General features: G+C 39.9%; 1 protein-coding gene across 5 annotated transcripts in view; it reads right to left on the bottom strand.

Moving 5' to 3' along the window:
* The window catches only part of SORT1 (sortilin 1), a 64,155-nt gene extending 45,408 nt beyond the window's left edge, over window positions 1–18,747 (bottom strand). For 2 of the 5 annotated variants that reach the window (XM_010830913.1, XM_010830914.1), the window contains exons 1-2: window positions 18,657–18,747; window positions 34–93 (exon numbers count right to left, since the gene is read on the bottom strand). The gene's annotated coding sequence lies outside the window, so the exon portion shown is untranslated. Of the gene's footprint in view, window positions 1–33; window positions 94–9,293; window positions 9,315–18,656 lie in introns of those variants that run through there. The other 3 variants (XM_010830915.1, XM_010830916.1, XM_010830917.1) reach the window with 2 other exon arrangements.
* Between the last annotated feature and the right edge of the window lie 2,876 nt (window positions 18,748–21,623).

The raw sequence follows: 21,623 nt of genomic DNA, 5'->3' as shown, positions 1-21,623 counted from the left end.
AGGCTGAATCAACAAAGTCAAAACATTACTTACCCCAGTGCTGTCTCCAACCCAGGACAAGGATACTGAGCCACTGAGATCATCGAATACATGCTATAAGGGGGGAAAAAAAAACTCATTTAGAAATGACATCTCCTCTTCAATCTTTGACTTCTTTAAATAACACAGACCACTATTACTTTCAAAGTAATTATCTTTACAATTAAAAGGGGATATGGATTTCTGGAACAAAATTTGGAAAAGACAGCATTTAACTACTTAACCTGAATCACAAATAACTTGGAAATTTTAATTCTCTCTCACACAAAGTAAGCCAAGCAGATGAGTTCTCTTCACTGTACCAGATGGGGAGATGGGATAATCTATTTGCTTTCTCCAACAGAACTAAATATAAAGATACAAAAAGTATTCTTAGGATATTTTAAAACAAGAGATCACAGCCCACAATGACAGATATAATTGTAACCCAATCAGCATAATTTAAATTTTTCTAAGGAGCCTTCACAGTACAGCCAAATAGCTAATAGCTGGATTCTTTTTGTTTCTAGGCTAATACACCCAAATGACAAGGGAAAGAAGCAAGAGTAAATGCCCTTGTTTCACCTTTTTATTTAATAATAATAACTACAATAGTAATAATATTAATAATAATAGAACCACCTTAATAAAGTTGTGGTGAAAGTGAGGAGACAAAAAAGGGAAAGCTGGTATGCTGTATCCAAAATATGGTAATCATATTAAAATTCATTATAATAATTATTGTAAGTCCTTTCAAATTTTGGTTTTCCAATACCTTCTTCTCTATTTATAAAATAATATATATCCATTATAGAAAAAAGTAGATAATAATATTGTTGTTTAGTCGCTAAATCCTGTTTTGACTCTTGCGACCCCATGGACTGGAGCCTGTCAGGCTCCTCTGTTCATGGGATTCTCCAGGCAAGAATACTGGAATGGATTGCCATTTCCTTCTCCAGGGGATCTTCCCAAGCCAGGGATCGAACCCATGTCTCCTGCTTGGCAGGTGGATTCTTTACCACTGAGCCACCTCAGAAGCCCAGACAATAATAGAGAGAGACAACAAAGAAAATATAAATCTTATCACACAGAGATACACATAAAGTTAACATTATGTGTATAATCTACTAGTCTCTATCACTTTTTTAACCAATAAAGAAATAATACCAAAAAGGCAACACTGGCACTTGGTAAAAACTTCTTACTACATATATTAATATTAGAAATGTATACAGTAAGAAGTGAAGATCCTTCCTCTTCCCCACCACAACCTCACCACAGCCCCACCACCCAGAGGAGTTAGTAGTTTGTTGATGACTATGCTTTTCTTTTATGAAGACTTAAAAATATTACAAAGATTTTAAGAGTCTTAAATATGCCTTGCCTTTCCAAATATGAGCAGTTCCTTAGGAGCCAAGGATATAATTTTTATAGTCATTTTTATAGTATGCCCTCTGCCTACCATGATACTTTGCATGCTCAATAAGCATCTGTTGAATTATACATCCTTCCCAAACCACAAAGTTGATTCAAAATACAGCATGTCTATAAATGGTGGGATTCCAGCTGCATGGTCACTCAAGCCACCAATCGCAACAGAGATGTCTGAAGAAACAGAACTCACACATTAACTGTTTGGCTTACCTTCTAAGTTTCTTTGGTGGTCCTACTAGATGGGTCGCTAAATTCACTTACGCTACTTTCCCCTGTACTGTAAGCAGCTTTGAGGTCGACGGAATCTCTTGTACAATCTCTGTAAATAGTACACTCAGTGCCACACAGACGGCTTGCTCAGTAAACGCTAGTTAACTCTCAAATGCTCAGAGCTTCTCATAGCCACTGCAGGACAGAAAGGCTATTCATACATGTAAGCTGGCCAAGCATCTGAGAAAAAGTAGGTCTGCTGCTAGAGACATCTGGAACCAGAAGCTTAAAAACTGACACAGCAGTGCGTCTTCTAAGATACCACACAGAGCAAGACAGCATGTTCTCTTGAGTGAGGATACAGTGTCTGAAATTACATCAATGAGCTCCTTGAGGAGAAAGAGGGATATCCAGAGTTTCCACAAATACCAGACAGACTGCACGGGCTAACAGTCATCTAAACAAAGGCTATCTTTCCAAGACAGGCTCTGGGCACAAAAGCTGATTAGGATAAAAGAAAAATTCCATCACTGGAGCTCTTGCTAGCTTGATCAAGCTTTCACTTTTCAGGCAATGTTCTACACACCTGACGCAGTCAGCAGACACACTGGCATTACTCATATCTTCTATTGCTCAGTCACAGAAAGAGGAGGACTATTAGATGACACTAGCAACCCTCAACTTAACCCAAACAAATCAAAGTACAGTTGACCTCATTCACCATCCAGAGTTCCTTTGGGAAAATGGAAGTGAAATTCATTAACTGTTATAGTGGCCTTCTGCTACCCTTAGTCTTCCCTTCCCAGCAACCAATTACATTTTACTTTTGAAAATGCATAAACTCACTGAGAAAACTCATCCACCTAGAGAAAATGCAATTAATTTTTTATATTTCAGTCTCTACCACTCTTATAGTGCTGTAAATAAAAGAAAATAATGAAATCAGATCTATCAACAGACCAAAGCTCAGATAGAAAGAAAAGGTCATATGGAAAGGAAACAAATCCAGGAGAATTGGGGAACCAAGACCACAGACTCAATCCTACCCCTTTAACAGGAAGATTACAGATGTCCAGGAGAAGTGTGGACAATCTGGTCATGGTTAGGAGACAGAATTTACAAATGTCAGCAAAAGGCCATTAATTCTACTGCTTATTTATCATGTTTAACAAAATATACATGTCATTCTACACTGTGGTAGCATCTTAGACATTTCAAAACATGTATTACTTCTAATTATAGCAACAAGAATCATGCCTGCCTGCCTCATGAGATCTGAAGCCCATCTGGTTCAGGGACCAGATGAATAGGGACCAGGCCTGTTCATTTTAGCAACTAATACACAGCATAGTGTGCTCAGCTGCTAAGTCGTATCTGACTGTTTGCTTCCCCATGGACTGTAGCCTACAGACTCCTCTGTTCATGGGATTTTCCAGGCAAGAATACTGGAATGGGTTGCCATTTCCTCCTCCAGGGAATCTTCCTGATCCAGGGATCGAACCCACGTCTCCTGCATTGGCAGGCAGATTCCTTATTGCCGGCACAGTGGTAAAGAATCCATCTGCTAACGCAGGAGACACAGGAGACGTGGGTTCGATCTCTGAGTTGGGAAGATCCCCTGGAGGAGAGCATGGCAACCCACTCCAGTATTCCTGCCTGGAGAATTCCATGGACAGAGGAGTCTGGTGGGCTAGAAAGAGTTGGACATAATGGAGCAACTGAGCGCGGCACAAACAGCATAGCACATGGAAGACAATGAAGATTAAATTCATTTCTTAGAAGAACTACTTTCAGAGCTCTGAAAGGGAGGATATGGAGTGAAAAGATATGGCCAGATCCACTTAATTTCCTCAAGACAGAAATGAGTATGCAATGTCAAAGTTCTATTCTGAGAGGACTTCTGTTTCCAGCCAAGATGGAGTAACATGGATCAGATTTACCTTCCACCTGAAACAACTAAAAATAAAATAAAATAAAAACCAACACAGAATACATAAAACAGAGGTTTCAAGACACTGGACTTTTGGCAATGAAGGACAATGATCCCTGAAAGAGAAGCAGCAAACGATGGCCTGCATCTGCCCTAGTGTACTGTCCTGAAATAATTTTCAGGCCATGGTACAGGGAAGGGGAGACAAGGCAGAGTCCAGAGGTCTTTCTCCTTTGAAGAGATGAGCTGACAGTCTGGGGAAGCCAAAGAGGCTGGAGTTCATAGTGAAGTGTGTGACAGAGGTGAGAGCTGTACAGAATGAGAACAGTGGAGATCTACAGATGTGGGCTCCCTAACCACCCTGCCAAGTTTTCTCCTGAGTACTAATCATCACATGAATGCTAGGAATCTACCAGAGGCCAGGGTAAAAATTGAAGGAAACAATATCAGGGCCTTAGTCAGGACCAGAAACAATTCCTGTTTCCAACAACCATACAGAAAACCTCATATTTCACAAGGAACTGGATAGAATACTCAGAAAAGTTTTACCTTGGTAATGAAGAAAAGTTAACCCAAACGCTATTCTAGTTTTGCCTAAAAAACTTAAAAACAAGACTGAAAACGATCAAACTATTGTCAAGTAACCTAACCATGACCCAGAACAAAGTTCAAGGATACTTACAGGAATATTAAAATATATAGCACTCAAGCAGATAAAATTCACCATGTCCAACAGTTAACAACAACAACAAAAATCCAGACATGCAAAGAAGAAAACAGGACCTATAATGAGGAGAAAATCAATCAAACTGACCCAGAAATAACACAAATAATAACATTAAGGACATTAGAAGTTATAATAATACTCCAGATGTTCACTCAAGAAGCTAGAGAATAGACTGAGCAAAGATGAGCATTAAAGATATGGAAGAGTATTTTAAAAAACTCAAATTGGACTTCTAGAGATGAGAAATATACACCCTAGATGAAAATTACAATGAATAGGATTAACAGGAAATCAGACATTGCAGAAGAGAAGATTAATAAACTGGAAGCCATACCTAGTGGAAACTATCCAAAGAGAAACACAGCAAAAAAAAAGGCCAAAAATATAAATATTAACAAAGAATCACTGAGCTAAAGAACTTCAAGCAACTATATATAAACCAATAAATACACATAGACACACACACACACACACACACACATATATAATTGAAGTCTGGAAGATGTGGAGGGTGTGAATAGAAAAAATTGAAGAAATTATAACCAAAGATTCCCCAAATTTAATGAAAAATATAAACCCAGAGATCCAAGAACCTCACAAACCCCAAGCTTAAGAAACACAGTGAAAACTATACCAGGGCAAATCATGTTCCAACTGTTCAAAATTGGTGATAGATAAAAATCTTACAAGTATCCAGAAGAAAAAATGATATTACATACAGAGGAATAAAGAATCATAGAAGATCTCTCTTCAGAAACAATGCAAATCAGTGTATCAAAGTCTTTAGAGAACTGGGGAAAAACTGTAAAGACAGAAATCTATACCCAGGGAGAATACCTTTTAAAAGGTCGGGTTTTAAAGAAGGGTTCTGTTCTGAACTTTTCCATTGGTCCTCACCATTATCTGGCAGGATTTTTTTTAAGTTTATTTTATTGAAGTATAGTTGATTTACAATGTTGAGTTTAATTTCTGCTGTACATCAAAGTGACTCAGTTAAACATGTATATATTCTTTTTCATAATGGTTTATCCACAGGATATTGAATACAGTTCCCTGCATTATACAAAGTAGAATCTTGTTGTTTATCCATTCTTCCACAATAGTTTGCATTTGCTAATCTCAAACTCCCAACCTCCCTCCCCTGCAGTCCCTTGGCAACCACACGTCAGTTTTCCGTATCTGTAAGTGTGTTTTTGTTTTGTAGATATATTCATTTGTGTCCCATTTTAGATTTCACATGTAATTGATATCATGGTATTTGTCTTTCTCTTTCTGACTTACTTCTCTTAGTATGATAATCTCTAGATCCATCCATGTTGTTGCAAATGACATTATTTTATTCTTTTTAATGGCTGAGTAATATTCCATTAGGGCTTCCTAGGTGGCACAGTGGTAAAGCATCTGCCTGCCAATGCAGGAGACACAGGTTCAATCCCTTGGTCAGGAAGATCCCGTGGAAGAGGAAATGGCAACACACTCCAGTATTCTTGCCTGGAATATCCCGTGGACAGAGGAGTCTGGCAGGCTACAGTCCAGGGGTTGCAAAGAGTCAGACACAACTGAGTGACTAAGAACACACATATACACAATATTCCATTGCACACATACATTTTCTTTATCCATGCATCTGCTGATGGACATTTAGGCTGTTTTCATGTCTTGGCTATTGTAAATAGTGCTGCTTATGAACACAAGGGTGCATGAATCTTCTCAAATTATAGTTCTGTCTGGTATATACCCAGGAGTGAGAATGCTGGATCATATGACAATTCCATTTTTAGTTTTCTGAGGAACCTCCATACTGTTTTCATAGTGGCTGCACCCCATATTGTGGGTGTTTCTTTTTGACAGCCACAAGAGAGGGACTACACCAGTGCAAAAGATCTGAAAGACAGCTGAAATCCCATTTTTCCATGTAAAACCAACCATTCTAGTTCCTAGTTATCAGAGCTTGAATGATCTCTTCTTAGGCATTACTTTGCACAGTTCTTATGGATGCTGTTTGTACTATAAATTGTACAGAACTCTCCAAGTACTGTTGCTTGTACTCTCAAATTATGCTGGGACTTCTTAGATGGTAAATAGTATGATCTGGTATTACCTGTCAGGCCTAGCACAAGATCTTACAAGATATTAAGTATCCCATGAATAATTCCATAAAAGTCTATTCACAAACCCCTGCTACCAAAATAGACCTGTGTGTAACCCCTCCTCTAATGTGGTTTCCACCATTTCGGTAAATAATAGCTAAATAGGGTTTCTTCCCATGCCCTTACTGCCAGCCGAAACATTATTAAACACCAGTGTGTATTCTTGAGTGTTCACATGTACAATAGTGATCTTATTCCTCTCCTTCCACTGTAGTTACCATCAACTCCATATAGTCAAAAATTGGTGAAGTTCCCCCAAATACATCAAAGTGTTTAGAGGCAATGGCCAGGAGCAGACTATACAGAGTGAGTGAAGTTGCTCAGTCGTGTCCGACTCTTTGCGACCCCATGGACTATAGCCCACCAGGCTCCTCCATCCATGGATTTTTCTAGGCAAGAGTACTGGAGTGGGGTGCCATTTCCTTCTCCAGGGGATCTTCCCGACCCGGGGATTGAACCTGGGTCTCCCGCATTGCAGACAGACGCTTTACCATCTAAGCCACCTCTGTGTAGTCTAGTGGCTCAGACTATACAGAAGAGAAATTCAAATATTTTACTATGAAGAAATAAAAGTCTGTCCATTGAGATTTAAACAGAGCTTACGGAGGTGGGAACAGATATAAATAATAGTGGATATGGCAGAGGGGGTTGTGCAGGCAGAACAAACACGAAGATATAGGCAAGTATTTTGAAAAAATTCAAAGGGTAACACTGTTAAAACATATTATAAAACATATTGATTTCACCAACTAGTAAAGTGCTGAGAATACAGTATATCAAGTACTTGTTAAATAAGAACTTCAAGATCAGGATAAACACAGTTATGGTGGGAATGAAAGGATAATGAAAACAGAGAAAAGGAAATGTGTGTGAAAAGAAAATCACTTCTTGAAACACCCAAAGAAAACTGACACACCGCCACAGGATCACTTACTCACATAAGGAAGGTTTCCAGCGGTATATACAGCAGAACATAACCAACTAATAAGTTATGGTTCAACTGCTCTAATCAAGGCAAAGTAAGATGAATAAGAGAAATAAGAGCAGAGGACAAAGTTCTGTGGATAGAAAGAACCACAAGGCAGAATAAGCCCTTTAGGAACAGAAAACCCCAAACCTCCGACACAGTATTTCCAATGAACATCCTACAATATGAAAATAATAAATACACAACAACATTCAGGAGTTGAGGAGTCCAGCCAACAGCAGGGAGACGATCTACCTCAAGTGCTGTTACAAAAAAAGATGTTATGTATTAGCTGCATATACGACAACTGAAATGGAAAAGGTGGCAGAGTTGAGGCCTGTTTTGTTTCTGATAAACAATAGTTGTGCTGCCCCAGTGTAGTATGCCTAAGAGGTAGCTTATTTAGCAGAAAGACAACACGATCTGGCCACTACATATTGCTAAACAGCCAGCCAAATGTAGGTTCTAGAAGCAAGTCAGAGTTAAGGGAAACCACGTAAACATGCTGTTTGTGTGATTAGCGATCCAAAACCAGCATCCAGAGGGACCACAGAGTAAATACAGTAGTTCAGATTACATAATCATACCCTATCATAGAAAGCTCAGAAACCAAGAAATTTAAGACTACTTATGTAAAAATGTCAGCTTGATCCAATCAGGAGCAGATGAGCATGAAACTTGGCCACATCCAGTGAGAGATTTATTAATCTCATAGCACAGTTACTGGCACAGGAATAGACAAGACAGAGCAATAGAACAAAACAAAGGTCAAGACTAGACAAAGTTTCTTTTAATGTATGATAAAGCAGGCATTTCAAATCATTGGTAAAAGAGAGTTGGTAAAGCTAGCTATTAGGGAAAAAAAAAAAAAAAAACTGGATTCCTAACTTCCTTCCTACCACCCCTCCCCACTCCAAACTAAATTCCACATAGACCAAAGATTGAAACACAAAAAGTTAAGCCACAAAAATCCTAGAAGTATGAGTGAACATTTTTACAAACTTAGAACGAGAAGGCCATTTCAAAAATGATACAAAAGCCAGAACCCTTAATATATCAATTACTTTGACTATATAAAAAATTAATAGCAAAATATTGAACATAAAGTTGGAACAAAACTGGAAAAACTATCTGCAACACAACAAAGGGTTAATATACAAAGTGTTCAGGTCAATAAGAGAAAGACAAAGCCCTCAAAAGAAAATAGGTAAAAGACACAAACAAGCAATTCACAAATGGACACAGAAATGACCAATAACGTTTGAAAAGTTATTCAATCTCACTAGTAATCAGAGAAAAAGAATGTGATAACATTTTCCACCTTTTGGAAAAGCTTGACAACAGGCATCCAGGGAGAAGTGGAGACCAGAGCGCCTGTGTGCACCGTGGGTGGGAGTGGAGTATATAAACTGCTGTTAACTTTTCTGGAGAGCTATTTGGTGACGTGAATCAACTGAAAATGTCCCAACCACATGACTCAAGCAATCCCACTGAGGAATTTATCACCAGGGGATAATTACACATCTTCAGAGAGGACGTTACACACCTGCATGTTCACTACATCCTGCAGGCCATCTACTGTGTTCAAGCCTTACACACATTATCATTTAATCCACGTAACAACCCCATATTACTATATCTGTATATTCTAGATGAAGAACTGACGCTCTGTTAAGTAAGTTATCTCAGGCAATAAAACAATATATACCAGGTGTCACTGAAAATGTTCAGGTGTTTACTGACTTTGAAAGGTTCAAAACATGTTGAGTAAAAAGCAGATTTACAGAATAGCAGGTAAAATTGTGTGTTTATGTTTATGGTTAAAAGCAACTTCTTCTAAATACTAACAGAAAGCACCTTTTGTTGGTAGAGTTTATGGTGATGTTTCTTCCTCACAGTTTCTGCGGAGTGGCTGGCTTGCTCCCCACCGCATCATCTGCTGAAGGGACCGTGATGGTCAGTGTCCTGGGTGGTGCTGACAGCCGTAACTGACCCCAGCAGGGGAGCTCTGGGTAGAGGGAGTCACTGATGGTGTTGACAACCAAGTGGGCTTCCAGGGACTCATTAGGTCAGAAAGTCGGTGACAGCTTTCTGAAATACATTCACCTTGACATTGGATAATGCAAGACTCATACACACATTTAATGCCCACCATTTAAAAGCTTGAGGTTCACACATTTAAGAGACCATGAATGAACACAAATGTCCATTTCTATGCTCATCTGGCTCATCCCTAGTTCCATCTTGGTCTTCCCTGGTGGCTCAGTGGTAAAGAATCTGCCTGCAATGCAGGAGACCTGGGTTCAACCCCTGGGTTGGGAAGATCCCCTGGAGGAGGGCACAGCAACCCACTCCAGTATTCTTGCCTGGAGAATCCCCATGGACAGAGGAGCCTGGCGGGCTACAGTCCATGAGGTCGCAAAGAGTCGGACATGACTGAGTAACTAAAATTAAAAAAAAATTTTTTTTCAGTTTCATCTGGAAAAAAATAAAGGCCACAAAACACAACATTCTTCACAGAAATAACTTTGTCTTCACATCTAATTAAACTAGAAGCCTAATTAAATTACTGTTGCTATGGCTAGGAGAACTCACAGTTGGTCCCAAGAGTCACTGTAGCTTGGGAAAAAAAACTTGGTAATGAGAAATCTTTGTCTATCTTTAGTTATACACCCAATCGAAAGTAAAATACTCAAAGAACTCACAACAACACAACTGAGCCTGGGTCAGTTTCACATGGGGGGACCCAGTTTAAAAGCCACTTGCAGATGACCCGACGGGCCATCAGGAACAGCTTCTCTGGCAAATAAACAGGGAGTGAATGATGTCACCCTTCACACACATGCCTTCTTTCCACAAAAAATCTGCTTGCCTACCACGTGCCAGACCCTTTTTCGGGCACTGGGGACACAGCAGTGATAACACACACTCTGTGCTCATGAAGTTTGTACTCTGTGAACACACTTAACAGAAGTCTAAAAATGAAGACTGAACATGCAAGATATTCAACCTACAGAAGACAACCTGTCACTGAAAATAAAACTGCAAAAGAGTGTTAAAACCTGGTCTAGTAACTAGCTGGTTGGGAAAGCAGGCACAAATCATTTTCTGTCTTGGGAATCTATTATATTTCCTCAGGAATAAAACTATATTATGCTCCTTCACTCACTGGAATAATGAGAGTCAAATGAAGTAACAAGGCACTGGTGACTCCATAAAGGCTGAGAGTTGAAGGTTCGGGCTTCCAAACCCAACCAGGAAACACAGGGACAGACAGGACATAGTGATGTATAAGAGAGGTCTGGGACAAACTGGGCAAAGCTCCTGCGGGCAGGAAGAAAACCTTAACAGAATACAGTTCTATTAAATAAGGCACTGCTAGGATCACACAACATGAGCCAAAAATAAGATCACAAACGTTCCAGTTCTCCTGGAGACTATCCTTAGAAATAAAAGGGCTAAACATAAAACAGCATACAAGCTTGCAAATCTATTCAATTATTCAGTTTCCTGTGAGGCTGGATGATACAGAGAGAGCACTGGCTTAATACCTGGTCAACTGGAATTTTATTTCTGCCTCTGCCAATAGCTCTGTGAATCTGAGCAGTGCAACCTCACTTCACCACCAAGGAGACGAAGCTGGAACAACAACATTTCTAATTCTTGTAAGCTTTAATATTCTATGACTCATCGATAATTTCACAACTCAGTTTGCTTTTCCACTGCTCTGTCTTCGTTTGGGAAAAAAAAATCAGCTCCTTGCTCCACAATAGTCTAGTGTCAACAAGAAAGGGCAACAATAATCCCGTATCTAGAAAACTCAACAACCTGGGCACCCACTGAAAGGAACCAAGGGAGAGAGACCTCTGACGCCACTGTCCATGCAGTAAAAACCTACAGACTTGACCACTAAGAGAAGCCTGCAGACCATCACGCCAAATCAGCTTGCTAAACCTGTTACACTGTCTAAAATTAGTAACCTGTTTTCTTAGTTTACAGAAGCATCTTACAGAAGTAAAATTAAGCTAAGTAAAATTTTTTAGTTTATAGAAGTTAAATTTAGGGGACAGTGTTTCTAGAGACAGGAACAACAGTAAGAAGGAACAGGATCTTGAAAGGGGACCATCATTTTTATAGGAAAAAAAGAGTAAACTTCAGCAAGGCAGACCATTTCACTAAGCTTATAAATCTGGGCCATTCGAAATGGGTGAAAACAGCCCCGCAAATCTCAGCGGACCTTGAGGGTATTAGTGCCACACCACGTTAAAATAATGTGAGTCGTGGTACAGCATAATTTAATTTCCTTAATGATCCAAGATCATACTGTTGACTAAGGAAGCAGAGAAGTATTTTACAAAGATAGTCATTAAAAAACAAACAACAAAAACTTTGGCACTTAAAAGGGTAGGCACAGTTATTGAAAAATTCATTTTCATGGGATAATTCATTTCTATTCATGCCTAATAAATCAGTTAAATTTCAAAACTCTTAGGATTTAATTTTTACATCTTAGTCTCATTTCAAAGAAAAGAAAGTGATGAAAGGGTCTTCACCAGTTGCCAGCTAACTGAACCATAAAAGCTCATGGCTCCCGACAGGGTGTGGAGGCCAGCCCCTGACTCTCTCTGCAACAACCACACGGGCCTTCCTCCAGATTTTTGGAGGCATTATGCTCTTTTTAGCCCCACATCTGTGAGCATGTTGTTCTCTCTGCCTGGGACACTCCTACAGGAAAAATTCTATTCATCTTTAAGCACCAGCTTAAATAATTTCTCAGGAGCTCTATCAGTTGCTTTTTTCCTTCTTGGTACTTACTGTATTTATAACTACATATTCGTTTAATGTCTATTTTGTCTACTGGTCCATAAAGGCAGGGATCTTGTCTGTTGTGCTCTGTATCAGTTCCCAGGACCCAGTACAAGGCCTAACATGTGGTAGGTGCTCAATAAAAAATGGCTGAATTAAAGAATAATAATAATATTGACCCTTATTGAGCACTCATGATACATAAAGCATCACTGCTACTTTATAGATGAAGGAAGTTCAGAGAGGCTACGTAATTTGCTCAAAGCTACACACCTGACAAGGGGCAGAGCAAGAATGCAAGTGTTTGCTGAGTCCAGACTGAGCATTTGCTGACTACTCTTTCTCTAGCACTGTGTGAGGCAAAGGGTGAAGTTAAGGGGCATGCTTGTACTATCTTTAAGAAGTCTATAATCTGGAGAATACCAATGGGATAAATGAAAGTAAATACAAAATTGAATGCTACAGTAAAGTGCTCGATTACATAGTGCTGTTAAGTGCCATAGGAGAGAACAGAAAACACCAAGCAGAGCTAGAAAGGCAGACAGGAGGAATGCCATGAGAACAAAGACAAGAAGCAACGGAGCACACGGCAAGCTACAGCGACTGGTGAGGACGCAACTTCAACCAGAGCGGAGAGTTAATGTAGGCCAGGAAGTGGTGCAATGCTACTTTAAAGAGATACGCACGTAATAAAAAATCGTTCAGTGATATTTCTCTTCTCCTTCACTAAGCTTTAGGTTTTATACACATTTATTTTTGTTGTGCTGGGTCTTCGTTGCTGTATGGGCTTTCTCTAGTTGTGGAGAGCAGGGACTACTCTGGTTGTGGTGCAAGGGCTTTTCAATATGTGGCTTCTCTTATTGCGGGGCACAGGCTCTAGGACACGCGGGCTTCAGTAACTGTGAGACCTGGGCTCAGCAGGTGTGGCTCCCAGGCTCTAGGGGACAGGTTCAATGGTTGAGGCACATGGACTTAGCTGCTCTGAGGCATGTGGGCTCTTTCTGGACCAGAGATTGAACCCATGTTTCCTGCATTGGCAGGCAGGCAGATTTTTCACCACTGAGCCACCAGGGAAGCCCCAAGCTTTAGGTTTATTATGCAGTTTTACACCTATGGCTGATTCATGCTGGTGTATGGCAGAAGCCAACACAACACTGTAAAGCAATTATCCTCCAATTAAAAATAAATAAAATAAAAAAAACAGACACTTTGGATAGACAGTCTTTACCTTATCAGACCCAGTTTTTTTTAAACTCCAAGTCCAAGAACATAAGTAGAATGTACTCCTTAATCCAGATTTGGTTCTTGTGAGTAACCATACTCATTCTCCTGGAATATTTCAGCTATGAAAAAAAATTTTAAGTGCATACACAAATATCTGAGCATCTAACTAGTAATCCATTAGAAGCTGTGTGAAGATAATCATCATAAAATACCTTTAATAAAGGATGAATACACACCAAACCCTAATTAATATTCACAAGAATCTTAAGAGGTAGGTATTTAATCTTCACAAGGACCTTAAGGAGGTAGGTATTAGTATATCCATTTTATAGATGAAAAAACTAAGGTTCATTAAGATTCATCTCTCCCTGGTCACCACTAAACTTTGAATCTAGGTCTAACCTGAGATCACATTCCTTCCTAATCACCACCTGCTGCTGCTGCTGCTGCTGCTAAGTCACTTCAATCGTGTCCAACTCTGTGTGACCCCATAGACGGTGGCCCACCAGGCTCCCCCGTCCCTGGGATTCTCCAGGCAAGAACACTGGAGTGGACTCAAATTAATATTACTTGTTAGTATCACTCATATTAACAAGTTAAATTTTGCTGTAATAATGAAGCTTAAAAAAAAAGAACACATATGCTTCTTACACTTCTGCCAATCTTGACTCACTCTCATTCTTGCCACCCCCGCCCAAGGCTGTCACTCAACCCTGCCAAGTAATGAAACCAAATACATTTATGCCGCATCTGTCTCCTTTTATGCACATGTTCCTCGGGAGCTGGTATTTACCAGCATCATTTGGCTGACGATTGGGCTCTATGGACACAGAAACAGATCAACAGGATTACTAAGAAATTACATAAATCCTACATACATGGTAGGATTCAAGGTTTTCAAAATGTTTTCTCTTCAAAGTCTTATGATAATACTCCCATTTTACATGATGGGGAGTTGAGGCTTAGAAAGGCTAATTGAGCTCTGTTAAGGGAACTATGACCTTAAGGAGCAGAGAGGAATTCATAACTACATGACTTACAGCCAGAGTCTATAATCTTGCCTTACCTTTAAAGCAAATGAATTGACTTAAAATATCTCTATGCAACCTTCCAAATGCAGCGCCACAGGACATACATGTTCTACACCAGCTCTTGGCCTGTAAGCAAGTTATTTAGCCTCATTGGTAAGAGAACTGACCAGCTAATCAGCCTAACAATCTATGATTCAAACTGTTAAGCACATTATCAGCAAGAGTTCAATTTTATCCTTGTTGACAGATGTTCAGAAAAATCTGTTCACAGCGTTCATTGTCTTCTAGCTCCTGAACTTCTCATCCCTGGGCTCACTTCCCCCTTCAATAAGGTCCAGGAGTCCTAAAGTGTTCCTTGAAACCTTGAGCACTTCAAGGACAAAAGATGGTCCGCCTTGCCCTCTGTCCTGTTCCAGGCTGGACATACTCTTCCAAGACCACAGAGAATGGTCGACCTCTAAAAGGATAACTCTTCTTGGCTCTCCATTTCCACCTCTGGTTTATCTAGCTCTAGCCTCCTGTCTAGCCTCCTGATTTGCCTAGAAAATCCCATGGACGGAGGAGCCTGGTAGGCTGCAGTCCATTGGGTCACTAGAGTCGGACACGACTGAGCGACTTCATTTTCACTTTTCACTTTCATGCATTGGAGAAGAAAATGGCAACCCACTCCAGTGTTCTTGCCTGGAGAATCCCAGGGACGGGAAGCTTGGTGGGCTGCCGTCTCTGGGGTCGCACAGAGTCGGACACGACTGAAGCGATGCAGCAGCAGCAGCAGCAGCCTCCTGTCAACCACTAACTGTTAAAATACTTTCCCCAGTAAGTACCATTAGCAGACTCCCTCCCTGTACTTCCTGTTTCTTTCCTTCCCTTACAATGAGCTATCTTTTTAACTAGGTTTTTCCGGAAACCTTATTCATACTCATCAACTACTTCTTCCCAAAAGAAAGTCTCTGCTGATCATCCCTTGAGCGTATCGTGGACTTCCCTATCTCCAAGCCTTTACAGGTCTCCCTAAGAATTTCCTCCTATCTCCGAGCCTTTACAGGTCTCCCTAAGAATTCCCTCCACACCTTGATTCTCTCTTCATCCATGAGGCCTTTCCAGACTACTGCATTGCAGTCATCATGACTTCTTCTAAAATTCTCTTAGACTCTCAGCAAACCATCACTGAACAGCTAAATCCTTAACATGACAACAATACAGATTTTTTTAATGTTTAACTTTTCTTCTGCACAGGCCAGAACTCCAAAAGGATACCTATAAAATACTTTACTTTTAACAAACATTTTGATAAAACTTCTCATTTGACTCACCAAATAATCCTAAAGCTGACTCTCTAGTAAAACGAACAAACAACAACAAAACTATAAAGGTCAGAGAAGTTAAGTGATTATCTATAATCATACAATACACTATGAAACAGCAGAGTCAGGATTCAAATCCAGTATTGTGCTTAGTCACTTAGTCGTGTCTGACTGTTTGTGACCCCATGGACTGTAGCCTTCCAGGCTCCTCTGTCCATGGGGATTCATTCTCCAGGCAAGAATACTGGAATGGGTTGCCATGCCCTCCTCCAGGGGATCTTCCCGACTCAGGGACTGAACCCAGGTCTCCCACATTGCAGGCAGATTCTTTACTGTCTGAGCCACGAGGGAAGTCTGGGTATTAAGATTTCTTTTTTGAATTTTGTATATAACATGCTTATGACGGGAATCCCTTTGACAAAGAGCAGGTACCAGATAAACATTTGATCTGAATTATCTGAGAAGTACTAAAGTCAGTTAAAAATTTCCCAGTTCAATTTCTCTTCAGGATGATCTTACTGTTGAATTAGATTTGCAAATAGGCTCAACTACAACATTAGAACTTAGTTTTTTAGAACATTCAGGTAAAAAGAGCAAAACTCTTAACAAAAGCAAATATGAGAGATACATGAGCCCTAGAAGGAAAAAAACATACATTTTCTTCCAATGAAGAAGAAATCTAAATCAAGTCAATTAATCACACATTAAGTTTCTAACTAGCACAGGGCTGAGTATATTTATGGGAGGCTGACCATCTATTTTCAAACACACAAGCAGCCATAACAAAAAGAAAAAAAAAAGCCTCATTTTTGGTAGAGTATTATAGGGAAGGAAAAGGAAAACAAATTTACTGTTAGGTATCTATTTGGTTTTCTTTTGGACTATCCAGGCTAGTAGCTTTGATTAACATTAGATTTCTTCCAATCAACAAGGAACAATAAAGTATTTTTGCCCAAATAAGAGTTAAATTTCTCATAAATATATGGACAAAAATACGTCCATTATCTTTAAGAACACTCGTATTTCATTGAAGCAAGCTCTGGAAGTGGTAACAAATTACCCCAGATGTGAAATCCAGGCCATGTTCAAGTTCAAATGGGAAGCAGAACAGTCACAATTTGCTTCTAAACTTGGAATCAACCAATAAACATTTGTGATCACAACCTCTGGCCTCCTCTTCTTCTATATGAATCACAGAACTTATTAAACATTTTCAATCTAGTCCAAAACTTCTCATGTTGTAGATGAGAAGTTGAGGGCCAGATACTGAAATGCAAAACAGAAAATAAATTACATTCATAGAAAACTTTCTCAGCAAAACACCACGGGCTCTGAATGGAAGATTCTGTCTTTGCTATGGTTTCCTGAGACTGGGGTTGAGAACAGAGAAGGAAAAATAGCTCCAATCTTAAAAAAAAGGAAAGAAAAAACAAGCAAAACACCTCCATATGTCCAGCATTCACCTAACAGCCTCTACAAGCATGAAGAGTCTATCATGAAGATTCATCCAAGCCAGCTAGCTCAAAGCCACAAACTACTAACCCAACCTTGACTATAGTCACCATTACAGTGTCAGAAGGAAAAAAAAAAACACCAAAAACACCTGCCTAGAACAGACTGAAATTGACCAATTTGTTCCTCAAGCCCCATTACTCCTCGGAACCACCTACATACAGATCAGTGAGGCCAGAAAGACAGTGGGAAGAACAAGTTTTTCACTAAGTGTTTAAAAAAGAGTATAAGATACAACAGAAACACTCGTTAGAAAAAAATAAAGAGATAATTAAAAAAAAATTTTTTTTTTAGAAATTTACAAATGCAGTATCTGTTTTATAATATTTTTTAAGCCACTGACACACAGCCTTTTGCTAAAAAGGCTGTATTTTTAGTTACATGTCAAATTTGATATCTGGTCTACCTTAACTTCTGGTCTAACTTAGCTTCTAATTGTATAAAACATCTGTACTTCATTTCTCCAATCTCAAGGCACAGTCCACTTTCTGAGGAGAGAACTTTGAGAAGTAGGAAGGGAGGAGGAAGAGGAAATGTGACTCTCCTGATCTGATCTCTACAACTCAGTATTAAGCACTGCCCTTTCTTTGAGGATCACAAGAGAGTAACGGGCCAACTAGGGCAAAGTTGTGGGGCACAGTCTCTGTAGTCACTCACTGAGAACCCAACGTTTACTGGCAAGAGTTGATTTGAAATCAACAGAGTGCAAAAGAGGCTGTTAACCGCTTCTGTGAACCTAACACAAAATATCTGATCAAAACAGCAGAATGAGGAGCCTATTATTATCACCATTATAAAAAGAAAATTGCCAGTAGAAACTAACCAGTGTTTTTAATTTTCTAATTAAAAATCACTATGAGCAGAGCCAAATATTTGAGTCAGCAGAGAACTTACCTAATTGTTACCCTACTGATCTGATCTGATCCCCTTTGAGCCATTTATTCTACGTGGCTAGCTCTCTACCCTCACCTTAACCAAACCTCAGATGATAACTAACCCTTCCCCAGATAAGTATACTTCATCAACTTGGCTGATACTGCTAACTGAAATCCCAGACACAGAAGTCATTTGAACATCTCCTAGGGGTTACAGGTCCGATGGATACACTGTATGGGTGCAGAGTCCTCAACAGGATTTTGCTCATTCTGCTCAATCAGGACCAGGAAGGAGAGCCTAGAGAATTCCTATTCCTTGACCTCAAAACGAATGGATGAAACAGGGCTCAAGAGAAGATTAACTAGAGGCTGAAGGTGGGAGTGCTGGGGAAGGCAGTATAAGGAGAGGGCTGGGTACTGCAATAAAAGAGGCAGTTAGAAAGTTTCAGGGCAGTTAAAGGCACTGACCTTCAGATTTCTGGGTGTGACAAAGATCCGCAACAGGCTACGAGCAGTCACTCCGTAAAGCCTCCAACAGGCACATTCAGTCCTGTCAGCCTGGACTGAGTCCTGCCAGCACCAGCAAACAAACACACACATTCTTCTCAGAACTGACACCCCATACAACAGGGCCTCACCACAGGGCCTGTTTTATTTAAGAAACCAGACGCTTTGATGTTGGGGTAGAAGTTGTGAAGTTACATGTAAAGAAACAGTTAATGACAGGAACAGAAGGACAGAGAATGAACCACAGTTCCTGGCTTTATTAATCCTAAGTGTTAAAAGTTTTAAGGAAATTGTCAAATGGTCTGAACTCAGGAACGAGAAGTAAGGAAATTATGTCAGCCACCGCCATAACTCTGGCCAAGGCATTTCATCTGTTTCTTTAAGACACAGTTTCAGGCCTAACCTCAAAGGGGTGCTTATAGAAGGAATGTTTTGAAGCAATCCAACTTAGCAACCAACATTAATAAAATCGTCTAGGCTTGTTCAACTTCTCTCTTGCACAAAGGTTATACATGTCATGAACACTCTAAGCATTTAAAGGAAAGAATCAGTTAAAAGTGTGTCATGAAAAGAGTTCGGGGTTAAAGGCAAAAGGAAGGTTATTTATTGAGTCTAAGAAGAAAAGCATTTATAAATACACACACACACTTAGTTGCTGGATTTCATGACTGAAGAGACCAAGTCTATACAGGTCATTACAGCACAAGGTCTTCTAAAACTTGAAGAATATAAAAGCACTCTCATGCTTTAGTTCTACTTTGCTTTCTAAAGATTAAACCCCAGCATAGTCTCACAAAGCTAAACAGGCCACAGGAACAGGTCTAGGAGATATGCTAAAAGCTTTGAGGCTTTTCGTTCTCCAGTTCGAATTCTCTCTCTTTGTATCTTGGCACCTCCAATATCTAACACATCTTGGACAGTGGAAGATATTCACCTACATTGATTACATGAAGGAGGCTTGACATGAACAGCAGGTTATCCCTATAACAAGTAAGAAGAGAACCAGGAACTTTTGATTCTTCTTAGGAACTGAACCCTGTTATCTTACAAAAAACTATTCTAAATGGCACTTTCCCAATTGTACAAAGTATACAATATTTCTAATAGAAAGTTAGAAAGTTGTTCAGTCATGCTGATACATTTATTTCACACTGTCTATAAAGGCTCTCACAACAGGATCTCTTCAACAGAGTTTCAGGATGATTCATTATGACTTTTAAAAATACAGAATTGCAAAGCAGAAGAAACCACTACATAACAACTCTTGGTTAAGGTGGGTGCACTGCTAAGAACTGCTTTATTCAACTGTTTCTAAGGTGATTATTATTAACAGTGGCTCCACTTACATATACATGCTATAAAAAAGATGGGATCTCTGAAGAAACTGTAGACAATTAAGAAATGCAAAAATAGTTCTCTTAAAGAAGGTCACTGAAAGAAGACTTAAAAAGCAATTTTTTAAAAACATCACTGGAAAGAGTAGCTAAATAAAATGAAAGAAAGGGGGAATAAAAAAACATATATATATATAGAGAGAGAGACCTCAAAGAATGAGATTTCAGATCTGCTCTTGATAGATCTGGCCTAAGCACCTCCTGAGCCAGTTTTTTTTTTTTCAACCTCTTGCTTTAGAAACCAATATATTACAAATGACATATCAATTCAAACCAACCAGGGAAGACTCTGACGAAAAGAATAAATCCAGGAGCAGCAGCAGGTCCTAAACGTAGGTCAATCAGCAAGAGAAGAAGCCAAATATGGAGTAAGAATGCTGTGTCTGGAGTAAGAATGTTGTGTCTGGCTGGCTCAAGGAAGGAAGTGGTCCCGTTATAAATTAGGCACTGGTGTTGTAAAGCCTTTCTACACTCCCCACTGTGAGATGGAAGTCTATAACATTTTTCTTTTCCTTGTCAAACAGGAAGACTTCCCAGTTCTCATCCTGCCCTATGTGCATCCAACCTGTCCCACAGGTCAACATTAGCTTGGCCACCTTTTTACAGCTGTTGTTTGGACTGCATTTAGCAAGAGTTTTCCCAGACTACTTGTGCTTTGGCTGAAATTGCCCTGGGTCCCCAGAACAAAGAATTCTGCACAGATTACTAGTCCAAGCAGAGGAAGAAAGATCAAGGGGAGGCTGAAGTTGGGCTGGTACAGAATGTGGTTCTACAAAGACAAGTGCAGTCAGCCACTCACCTCTGTCCCCTCACTGCGGCTCTCTGAAAGAGGAAGAGATATAACGGAGAAAATGCACTGAACTGAAAAAACATTATGCAACAAATAAATCGTTAGTTCTAGAAAAAATACGAGGAAGATGCCCAGGTTGCACTAGAGCAAGTAGCCAGGACACTGACTACTGTCAATCCAGTAGTGTGCAAAGGTTGAGATGCTTATCCCCAGAGACAGAACTGCCACAATTTCTAAAGTTTTCGTCTAAGACCTGGCTCAAAGGAGAATCTCTGCAGTGTTTCTTCACCATCGAAAACCATTGTTAAAACAGTGTCAAGACATCCTGGTTAGAGTCCAATACCAAGACAGAAGACCAAATTGAAGGCGTAAGACAGATTACACACTGTAATCCCACAGACAACCTTGTTCCTTTAGCTATTAAAACACACATAGGAGCCTAATAATTGCTTTGGTACTTCTGAACACGAGCGACCGACCCTGGAAGTACTGACCCCACGAAGGCACACCTTTGCTTCTGCGCAGCCCCAACTTCTCCAACCACTTAAAAGGTAATTAACTCCTGCAGCTTCCTCGTGGGGGATAGCGTTACTCGATCCTAATTATTCATACAGACGGAAAACAACAACGCTCGATAGATTTTGACAACTTAGGAAGAAAAAAAAAAAAGAATGCTGTGAAAGTCTAAGCCGGCCTCCCCTGTGACGAAACACAGCCGCCTCCTGGGCCGCGACAACCGAGGGT

The sequence above is a fragment of the Bison bison genome, unplaced genomic scaffold, assembly GCF_000754665.1.
Source record: "Bison bison bison isolate TAMUID 2011002044 unplaced genomic scaffold, Bison_UMD1.0 scf7180017864519, whole genome shotgun sequence".
NCBI lineage: Eukaryota > Metazoa > Chordata > Mammalia > Artiodactyla > Bovidae > Bison > Bison bison.
The sequence above is the reverse complement of the archived record's forward strand: the minus strand, read 5'-3'. Positions and strand labels throughout refer to the sequence as shown.